This window comes from Arachis hypogaea, chromosome 14 (assembly GCF_003086295.3).
Source record: "Arachis hypogaea cultivar Tifrunner chromosome 14, arahy.Tifrunner.gnm2.J5K5, whole genome shotgun sequence".
NCBI lineage: Eukaryota > Viridiplantae > Streptophyta > Magnoliopsida > Fabales > Fabaceae > Arachis > Arachis hypogaea.
Genome location: NC_092049.1, coordinates 71383940 through 71395400, shown reverse-complemented (window position 1 = coordinate 71395400; position 11461 = coordinate 71383940). Strand labels below are relative to the sequence as shown.

At 39.2% G+C, this 11461-nt stretch overlaps 1 non-coding gene across 1 annotated transcript; it reads left to right on the top strand.

The window, feature by feature from the left end:
• The first annotated feature begins 5692 nt into the window (after positions 1-5692).
• On the top strand, positions 5693-5800 carry LOC112745700 (small nucleolar RNA R71). The gene has a single exon (XR_003173614.1). It is a non-coding gene; the product is annotated as a small nucleolar RNA R71 (small nucleolar RNA).
• Positions 5801-11461: the final 5661 nt, after the last annotated feature.

Genomic DNA, 11461 nt, shown 5'->3' with positions numbered 1-11461 from the left:
GGTGCACGAAATTGTGATCTCTGGTAATAGCTCCAAAAACTTGGTGCTCTAATCTCAATTCATAATTTGTCACAACTTCGATACAACTAAACAACAAGTGCACTGGGTCGTCCAAGTAATACCTTACGTGAGTAAGGGTCGAATCCCACGGAGATTGTTGGTATGAAGCAAGCTATGGTCACCTTGTAAATCTCAGTCAGGCGGATATAAAATAATTATGGAGTTTTCGAAAATAGGATAATATAATAAGGATAGAAATACTTATGTAAATCATTGGTGAGAATTTCAGATAAGCGCATAGGGATGCATTCGTTCCTCTGAACCTCTGCTTTCCTGCTGTCTTCATCCAATCAGTCTTACTCCTTTCCATGGCTGGCTTTATGCAAGGGCATCACCGTTGTCAGTGGCTACATCCCCTCCTCTTGTGAAAATGGTCCAAGATGCCCTGTCACGGCACGGCTAATCATCTGAGGTTCCCGATCATGCTGGAATAGGATTCACCCTCCTTTTGCGTCTGTCACTACGCCCAGCACTTGCGAGTTTGAAGCTCGTCACAGTCATTCAATCATTGAATCCTACTCGGAATACCACAGACAAGGTTTAGACTTTCCGGATTCTCTTGAATGCCGCCATCATTCTAGCTTACACCACGAAGATTCTGATTAAGAGATCTAAGAGATACTCATTCAATCTAATGTAGAACGGAAGTGGTTGTCAGGCACGCGTTCATAGGGAATGATGATGATTGTCACGTTCATCACATTCAGGTTGAAGTGCGAATGAATATCGTAGAAGCGGAATAAGTTGAGTTGAATAGAAAAATAGTAGTACTTTGCATTAATCTTTGAGGAACAGCAGAGCTCCACACCTTAATCTATGGAGTGTAGAAACTCTACCGTTAAAATTACATAAGTAAAAGGTCCAGGCATGGCCAAATGGCCAGCCCCTCTGATCTAAGAACTAGGCGTCCAAAGATGTCTAATACAATAGTAAAAGGTCCTATTTATAATAAACTAGCTACTAGGGTTTACAGAAGTAAGTAATTGATGCATAAATCCACTTCCGGGGCCCACTTGGTGTGTGCTTGGGCTGAGCTTGAAGTCTACACGTGGAGAGGTCATTCTTGGAGTTGAACGCCAGCTTTTGTGCCAGTTTGGGCGTTGAACTCCACTTTGCAACTTGTTTCTGGCGCTGGACCCCAGAATTGGGCAGAGAGCTGGCGTTGAACGCCAGTTTGCGTCATCTAAACTCGGGCAAAGTATGAACTATTATATATTGCTGGAAAGCTCTGGATGTCTACTTTTTAATGCAATTGGAAGCGCGCCATTTTGAGTTCTGTAGCTCCAGAAAATCCATTTTGAGTGCAGGGAGGTCAGAATCCAACAGCATCAGCAGTCCTTCTTCAACCTCTGAATCTGATTTTTGCTCAAGTCCCTCAATTTCAGCCAGAAAATACCTGAAATCACAGAAAAATACACAAACTCATAGTAAAGTCCAGAAATGTGAATTTAACATAAAAACTAATGAAAACATCCCTAAAAGTAACTAGATCATACTAAAAACATACTAAAAACAATGCCAAAAAGCGTATAAATTATCCGCTCATCACAACACCAAACTTAAATTGTTGCTTATCCCCAAGCAATTGAAAATCAAATAGGATAAAAAGAAGAGAATATACTATAAATTCCAAACTATCAATGAAACATAGCTCCAATCAAATGAGCGGGACTTATAGCTTTTTGCCTCTTGAATAGTTCTGGCATCTCACTTTATCCATTGAGGTTCAGAATGATTGGCATCTATATGAACTCAGAGTTCAGATGGTGTTATTGACTCTCCTAGTTCAGTATGATGATTCTTTAACACAGCTTCTTTATGAGTCTTGGCCGTGGCCCTAAGCACTTTGTTTTCCAGTATTACCACCGGATACATAAATGCCACAGACACATAATTGGGTGAACCTTTTCAGATTGTGACTCAGCTTTGCTAAAGTCCCCAATTAGAGGTGTCCAGGGTTCTTAAGCACACTCTTTTTTTGCTTTGGACCTTGACTTTAACCGCTCAGTCTCAAGTTTTCACTTGACACCTACACGCCACAAGCACATGGTTAGGGACAGCTTGGTTTAGCCGCTTAGGCCAGGATTTTATTCCTTTAGGCCCTCCTATCCACTGATGCTCAAAGCCTTGGGATCCTTTTTATTTACCCTTGCCTTTTGGTTTTAAGGGTTATTGGCTTTTTGCTCTTGCCTCTTGGTTTTAAGAGATTTGGCTTTTTCTACTTGCTTTTTCTTTTTCTTTCTATTTATTTTTTTTTTCGCCTTTTTTTTTTCTACAAGCTTTGTTCTTTGCTGCTTTTTCTTGCTTCAAGAATCATTTTTATGATTTTTCAGATTATCAAATAACATGTCTCCTTGTCATCATTCTTTCAAGAGCCAACATATTTAACATTCTTAAACAACAACTTCAAAAGACATATGCACTGTTCAAGCATTCATTCAGAAAACAAGAAGCATTGTCACCACATCAATATAATTAAGCTAAGTTCAAGGATGAATTCAAAACTCATGTACTTCTTGTTCTTTTGAATTAAAAAATTTTTCATTTAAGAGAGGTGATGGATTCATAGGACATTCATAACTTTAAGACAATGTTACTAACTACTAATGATCATGTAATGAAGACACAAACATGGATAAGCACTTAACATAGAAAACGAAAAACAGAGAAAGTAAGAACAAGGAATGAGTCCACCTTAGTGATGGGTGCCTTTCTTTCTTGAGGAACCAATGATGTCCTTGAGCTCTTCTATGTCTCTTCTTTGTCTTTGTTGCTCCTCCCTCATTGCTTTTTGATCTTCTCTAATTTCATGAAGGATGATGGAGTGTTCTTGATATTCCACCCTTAATTGTCCCATGTTGGAACTTAATTCTCCTAGGGAGTTGTTGATTTGCTCCCAAAAATTCTGTGGAGGCAAGTGCATCCCTTGATGTATCTCAGGGATTTCTTGATGATGAGCTTCTTCATGTGCCTGTTGAGATTCATGAATGTGCTCTCTTGTTTGCTCCGTCCTTTTCTTAGTGATGGGCTTGTGAGATGAATCTTTCCATCTCCCATGGCTCAGAGGTGAAAGCATTTGTCTTTCCTTTCCTCTTTCTTGAGGTTTCTCTGGCCTTAGGTGCCATTAATAGTAATGGAAAAACAAAAAGCTTATGCTTTTACCACACCAAACTTAGAATATTGCTCGCCCTCGAGCAAGAGAAGAAAGAATAGATGAAGAAGAAGAAGATATGGAGGAGATAGAGGGATGTGTGTATGGATGTGAGTGGTGAATGGAAAACAGAAGGGATGACCATGAATGGAGAGAGAGAGGGTGAGGTGGGTGGGGATCCTGTGAGATTCACAGATCCTGAGATGATCCTGTGGGGTCCACAGATCCTGAGATGATCCTGTGGGGTCCACAGATCCTGAGATGATCCTGTGGGGTCCACAGATCCCGAGGTGTTCAAGGAATTACAACCTTGCACCAAATTAGGCATGTAAAATGCCCTTGCAAACAACTCTTGGCGTTCAATGCCCATTTGTTGCCCATTTCTGGCGTTGAATGCCAGAACCATGCTTGTTCTGGGCGTTTAGCGCCAGCTCTTCTCCAGGGTGCAATTCTGGCGTTCAGCGCCCAGATGCTACCCATTTTGGGCGTTCAGCGCCCAGATACTGCCCATTTTGGGTGTTCAGCGCCCAGATACTGCCCATTTTGGGCGTTCAGCGCCAGAACCATGCTCTGTTCTGGCGTTGAACGCCAGACAGGTGCTTTCTCCAGGGTGTGATTTTTCTTCCACTGTTTTTGATTCTGTTTCTAAATTTTTCGTTTATTTTGTGACTCCACATGATCATGAATCTAAGAAAACATGAAAAACAAAAATAAAATTAGATAAATAAATATTGGGTTGCCTCCCAACAAGCGCTTCTTTAATGTTAATAGCTTGACAGTGGGCTCTCATGGAGCCTCACAGATGTGCAGAGCTTTGTTGAGACCTCCCAACACCAAACTTAGAGTTTGGATATGGGGGTTTGACACCAAACTTAGAGTTTGGTTGTGGCCTCCCAACACCAAACTTAGAGTTTGACTGTGGGGGTTTTGGTTGACTCTGCTTTGAGAGAAGCTTTTTCTGCTTCCTCTCCATGGATGCAGAGAGAGATCCTTGAGTTGTAAACACAAGGTTGTCCTTATTTAATTGAAGGATCAATTCTCCTCTGTCCACATCAATCACAGCTCTTGCTGTGGCTAGGAAAGGTCTTCCTAGGATGATGGATTCATCATCTTCCTTTCCGGTATCCAGGACTATGAAATCAGCAGGGATGTAAAGGCCTTCAACCTTTACTAACACGTCCTCTACTTGTCCATAAGCCTGTTTTCTTGAATTGTTTGCCATCTCTAATGAGATTTTAGTGGCTTGCACCCCATAGATTCCCAGTTTCTCTATTACAGAGAGGGGCATGAGGTTTATTCCTGAACCAAGGTCACACAGAGCCTTAAAGATCATGGTGCCTATGGTACAAGATATTATGAACTTTCCAGGATCCTGTTTCTTCTGAGGCAATGTCAGTTGATCCAGAACACTTAGTTTATTGGTGAACAAGGGAGGTTCATCTTTCCAAGTCTCAATACCAAATAATTTGGCATTTAGCTTCATGATTGCACCAAGGAACTTGGCAGCTTGATCTTCAGTAACATTCTCATTCTCTTCAGAAGAGGAATACTCATCAGAGCTCATGAATGGCATAAGGAGGTTCAATGGAATCTCTATGGTCTCTAGATGAGTCTCAGATTCCTTAGGTTCCTCAGAGGGAAGCTCCTTATTGATCACTGGACGTCCCAGGAGGTCTTCCTCCTTGGGATTCACGTCCTTCTCCTCTCTTGTGGGTTCGGCCATGGTAATTAATTCAATGGCCTTGCACTCTCCTTTTGGATTCTCTTCTGTATTGCTTGGGAGAGTACTAGGAGGGATTTCAGTGATCCTTTTACTCAGCTGGCCCACTTGTGCTTCCAAATTTCTAATGGAAGACCTTGTCTCATTCATAAAACTCACAGTGGCCTTAGATAGATCAGAGACTAAATTTGCTAAGCTAGATGTATTCTGCTCAGAATTCTCTGTTTGTTGCTGAGTGGATGATGGAAAAGGCTTGCTATTGCTAAACCTGTTTCTTCCACCATTATAAAGCCTTGTTGAGGCTTTTGATCCTTCCATGAGAGATTTGGGTGATTTCTCCATGATGGATTGTAGGTGTTTCCATATGGTTCACCCATGTATTTTAACTCTGCTATTGCAGGGTTCTCAGGATCATAAGCTTCTTCCTCAGAAGATGCCTCTTGAGTACTGTTGGATGCTGCTTGCATTCCATTCAGACTCTGAGAAATCATATTGACTTGCTGAGTCAATATTTTGTTCTGAGCCAATATGGCATTCAGAGTATCAATTTCAAGAACTCCCTTCTTCATAGGCATCCCATTACTCACAGGATTCCTCTCAGAAGTGTACATAAACTGGTTATTAGCAACAATGTCAATGAGTTCTTGAGCTTCTGCAGGCGTTTTCTTTAGGTGAATGGATCCACCTGCAGAAGTATCCAATGACATTTTTGATAGCTCAGATAAACCATCATAGAATATATCCAGGATGGTCCATTCTGAAAGCATGTCAGAAGGACACTTTTTGGTCAGCTGCTTGTATCTTTCCCAAGCTTCATAGAGGGATTCACCTTCTTTCTGTCTGAAGGTTTGAACATCAGCTCTAAGCTTGCTCAGCTTTTGAGGAGGAAAGAACTTGGCTAAGAAAGCCGTGACCAGCTTATCCCAAGAGTTCAGGCTGTCTTTGGGTTGAGAGTCTAACCATATTCTAGCTCTGTCTCTTACAGCAAAAGGGAAAAGCATGAGCCTGTAGACTTCAGGATCTACTCCATTAGTCTTAACAGTATCACAGATCTGCAAGAATTCAGTTAAGAACTGAAAAGGATCTTCAGATGGAAGTCCATGAAACTTGCAGTTCTGCTGCATCAGAGAAACTAGCTGAGGTTTTAGCTCAAAATTGTTTGCTCCAATGGTAGGAATGGAGATGCTTCTTCCATGTAAATTGGAATTAGGTGCAGTAAAGTCACCAAGCATTCTCCTTGCATTATTGTTGTTGGGTTCGGCTGCCATCTCCTTTACTTGTTCGAAATTTTCAATAAGGTTGTCTCTGGATTGTTGTAATTTAGCTTCTTTTAGTTTTCTCTTCAGAGTCCTTTCAGGTTCTGGATCAGCTTCAACAAGAATGCTTTTTTCTTTGTCCCTGCTCATAAGAAAGAGAAGAGAAAAAGAAAAGAAGAGGAATCCTCTATGTCACAGTAAAGAGGTTCCTTATTGTTAGTAGAAGAAGAAAAGGAATAGGGGTGAAGAAGAAAAAATTCGAACACAGATGGAAGAGGGGGTTCAAATTTGGTGAGTGATGTGAGGAAGAGATGTTAGTAGATGAATAAACAGAAGGAGATGAGAGAGAAGGAGAATTTTCAAAAATTATTTTTGAAAATGAGTTAGTGATTATCGAAAATAGTTTTTTTTTTTTGAAAAAGGTTAGTGATTTTTCGAAATTTAAAATCAAAAATTAAAATAATTAGTTAATTAAAAAGAAATTTTGAAAAAGAGGGAAGATATTTTCGAAAATTAGAGAGAGAGAGTTAGTTAGGTAGTTTTGAAAAAGGTAGGAAACAAACAAAAAGTTAGTTAGTTAGTTGAAACAAATTTTGAAAATCAATTTTGAAAAGATAAGAAGATAAGAAGTTAGAAAAGATATTTTGAAATCAAATTTTTGAAAAAGGTAAGATAAGAAGATATTTTTGAAAAGATATGATTAAAATTAGTTTTTGAAAAAGATTTGATTTTTAAAAATCACAATTAATGACTTGATTCACAAGAAATCACAAGATATGATTCTAGAACTTAAAGTTTGAATCTTTCTTAACAAGTAAGTAACAAACTTGAAATTTTTGAATCAAAACATTAATTGATGATGTTATTTTCGAAAATTATGAGATAAAATTAAGAAAAAGATTTTTGAAAAATATTTTTATAATTTCGAAAATAACTAAGAAAAATGAAAAAGATTTGATTTTTGAAAAAGATTTTGAAAAAGATAAGATTTTTAAATTGAAAATTTGATTTGACTCATAAAAACAACTAGATTTTAAAAATTTTTGAAAAAGTCAAATCTAATTTTCGAAATTTTAAGAGAGAAAAAGGGAAAGATATTTTTTTTATTTTTGAATTTTTATGATGAGAGAGAAAAACAAGAAAAATAATGCAATGCATGAAAGTTATGGATCAAAACAATGAATGCATGCAAGAATGCTATGAATGTCAAGATGAATACCAAGAACACTATGAAGATCATGATGAACACTATGAATGCATGAATTTTTCAAAAAAATGCAAGATGAACATGCAATTGACACCAAACTTATAACATGACTCAAGACTCAAACAAGAAACACAAAAATATTTTTGATTTTTATGATTTTATGAATATTTTTTTTTTTGTATTTTCTTTTAATTTTTTCGAAAATCATTTTGAGAAAGAAAAATAAGGATTCCAAAATTTTTAATATGAATTCCAGGAATCTTATGCTCTTTAGTCTAAAGCTCCAATCAAAGGGTCAGGCATGGCTTAATAGCCAGCCAAGCTTTAGTATGTAACTCAGACATGACACGCCTAACATGCCCTACAGTCGTGGCTTTACAGCCAACCAGGCTTCAACATGCTTTATGAAACACTAGAATTCATTCTTAAAAATTCTGAAGAAAAATATATTTTTAAAAACATTTTTTTTTTCGAAAACAAAGGAGAAATTTTTTAAAGATTTTTGAAAACTTTTTGAAAAGAAAACAAAAAGAAAGTTACCCAATCTGAGCAACAAGATGAACCGTCAGTTGTCAAAACTCGAACAATCCCCGGCAACGGCGCCAAAAACTTGGTGCACGAAATTGTGATCTCTGGTAATAGCTCCAAAAACTTGGTGCTCTAATCTCAATTCATAATTTGTCACAACTTCAATACAACTAACCAGCAAGTGCACTGGGTCGTCCAAGTAATACCTTACGTGAGTAAGGGTCGAATCCCACGGAGATTGTTGGTATGAAGCAAGCTATGGTCACCTTGTAAATCTCAGTCAGGCGGATATAAAATAATTATGGAGTTTTCGAAAATAGGATAATATAATAAGGATAGAAATACTTATGAAAATCATTGGTGAGAATTTCAGATAAGCGCATAGGGATGCATTCGTTCCTCTGAACCTCTGCTTTCCTGCTGTCTTCATCCAATCAGTCTTACTCCTTTCTATGGCTGGCTTTATGCAAGGGCATCACCGTTGTTAGTGGCTACATCCCCTCCTCTTGTGAAAATGGTCCAAGATGCCCTATCACGGCACGGCTAATCATCTGAGGTTCCCGATCATGCTGGAATAGGATTCACCCTCCTTTTGCGTCTGTCACTACGCCCAGCACTCGCGAGTTTGAAGCTCGTCACAGTCATTCAATCATTGAATCCTACTCGGAATACCACAGACAAGGTTTAGACTTTCCGGATTCTCTTGAATGCCGCCATCATTCTAGCTTACACCACGAAGATTCTGATTAAGAGATCTAAGAGATACTCATTCAATCTAATGTAGAACGGAAGTGGTTGTCAGGCACACGTTCATAGGGAATGATGATGATTGTCACGTTCATCACATTCAGGTTGAAGTGCGAATGAATATTTTAGAAGCGGAATAAGTTGAGTTGAATAGAAAAACAGTAGTACTTTGCATTAATCTTTGAGGAACAGCAGAGCTCCACACCTTAATCTATGGAGTGTAGAAACTCTACCGTTAAAATTACATAAGTGAAAGGTCCAGGCATGGCCGAATGGCCATCCCCTCTGATCTAAGAACTAGGCATCCAAAGATGTCTAATACAATAGTAAAAGGTCCTATTTATAATAAACTAGCTACTAGGGTTTGCAGAAGTAAGTAATTGATGCATAAATCCACTTCCGGGGCCCACTTGGTGTGTGCTTGGGCTGAGCTTGAAGTCTACACATGGAGAGGTCATTCTTGGAGTTGAACCCCAGCTTTTGTGCCAGTTTGGGCGTTGAACTCCACTTTGCAACTTGTTTCTGGCGCTGGACGCCAGAATTGGGCAGAGAGCTGGCGTTGAACGCCAGTTTGCGTCGTCTAAACTCGGGCAAAGTATGGACTATTATATATTTCTGGAAATTCCTGGATGTCTACTTTCCAATACAATTGGAAGCGTGCCATTTTGAGTTCTGTAGCTCCAGAAAATCCATTTTGAGTGCAGGGAGGTCAGAATCCAACAGCATCAGCAGTCCTTTTTCAACCTCTGAATCTGATTTTTGCTCAAGTCCCTCAATTTCAGCCAGAAAATACCTGAAATCATAAAAAAACACACAAACTCATAGTAAAGTCCATAAATGTGAATTTAACATAAAAACTAATGAAAACATCCCTAAAAGTAACTAGATCCTACTAAAAACATACTAAAAACAATGCCAAAAAGCGTATAAATTATCCGCTCATCAGTTATCCCAGCAAGAAAATAAACCTTCTTTCAATCAACACTCCGAGAAGAAAATTACAAACCAAATAAGTCATCAATAGCCACCTCTCAAAACTACAGTTTCAGTCTATCAGCAAAAGGAACTACCAAACAGCAAGAGCATGCCAAGTGGAAAATTGTCAAAGACGCAATCTTTCTTCAGAATCAAACAAGCCATTATCAAAAAGCCCCAAAATAAAAAAATACAGAAACAGGCAACAACATGCAAAGCCCTAAAAGCTTCAACCATCAAGGAAAACACCAAGAAAGAGAGCCAAAAAACAAGCATCACAGTGACAAACAAGTATAAAAATACGAAAAGGTTCAAGCTTTCCAACATACACTCAACCAAAATCAAAACTTTACCAAGAAATAAGAACAATGCAAAGGAAGAATGACGAAAGAAGTAAAGAAACGGAAAGAAGTACCAACCTGAAAAAAGGAGAAAGCTCCAAAGAAATTGAGGACAGAGAGGCGGAATCCGGAATTTTCTTTCGAGCAAAGAAAGCACCAGCAAACACCAATGGCGTTACAGGAAGAAGTGTGAATAATGCACGAACAAAAATCCCACAGGAACAAGGAAGTACAAACAAAACGGAAGAGTAAGAAAGAAAAAGGGGAAGTTACAGCGAGCAACAGTGAAGAGAAAACAGAAAAGAGAAAGTTTTGATGCAATTCAAAAAATAAAACAAAGAAAACGGGAGACAAAGAAACGGAACGTTAATTAATGGGGCAGTAAAAACCCTTCCACGTTCCCAAGATAGGAAACACCTATTTTCAAAATCAAAGAAAAGAAGAAACGCTCCGTATTCAGAAGAGGGTCTCTACACAAAAGAAGTCGACAAATGCTTGAGTTCGGCTTCCCCAGAGAAGGACTGAAGTCCTTAAAAAAGGAAGACCACGCTCGAGCAGGGGCACTGTTCATACCCTGGGTCGAGATGTCCGACCCTGGATGATCAACAACAAGCCGACCGACCTCTTCAGGTCAGGACTATTCGACCTCTTCTCAAAGAGGTCGGCCAAATCACCAGAAAAAGCCCAAAAAGGGCCCAAACAAAGGAACACGACCCAAATCCAAAGGCAGTCCAAGCCTAAAGAGATAAGGGCAGTTCCCTTAAAGATAAGATGACTTCACTCAAAGATAAGATAAGATAAGATAACTATCTTATCTCCAGAAAGGTAACTCCATACCATTATAAATACACTGGAGCACCCAGGTATAACTCATACTCTGATTCTACTAATACCTGCTTAATACCCTTGCTAACTTAAGTATCGGAGTCCCTTGCAGATACCACCACCCTCCGGTGATGAAGGATCAGCAGCATTGCCAGTCCAACAAGTCGGACGCGACCGCTCCGGCCACCACCCACAAGTAGGACTCGTCGTCGCCGATCAGTACAGAAGATATCATCCGAGATCGACCTACAGTTTCAGGTAACCCTCGGAACAGTATCCATGTGGGTGGAGGACATTGCAACCTTAACAAATGATAACAAAATAGTGATGAGCTTTCTCAGAAAGAACATCTTCAGCCGGTTTGGAGTTCCTAGAGCTCTTATTAGTGATGCAGGAAGCCATTTTTGTAACAGACCATTAGGGACTCTCCTCCTGAGATATGAAGTTAAGCATAAGGTGGCCACACCTTATCACCCCCAAACAAGCGGGCAAACAGAGATATCCCACAGAGAGCTCAAAAGAATTCTCGAAAAAACTGTGGGAACTTCAAGAAAGGATTGGTCAAAGACGTTAGATGACGCTCTTTGGGCATATAGAACAGCCTTTAAGACACCAATTAGGATGTCTCTATATCAACTAGTGTATGGAAAG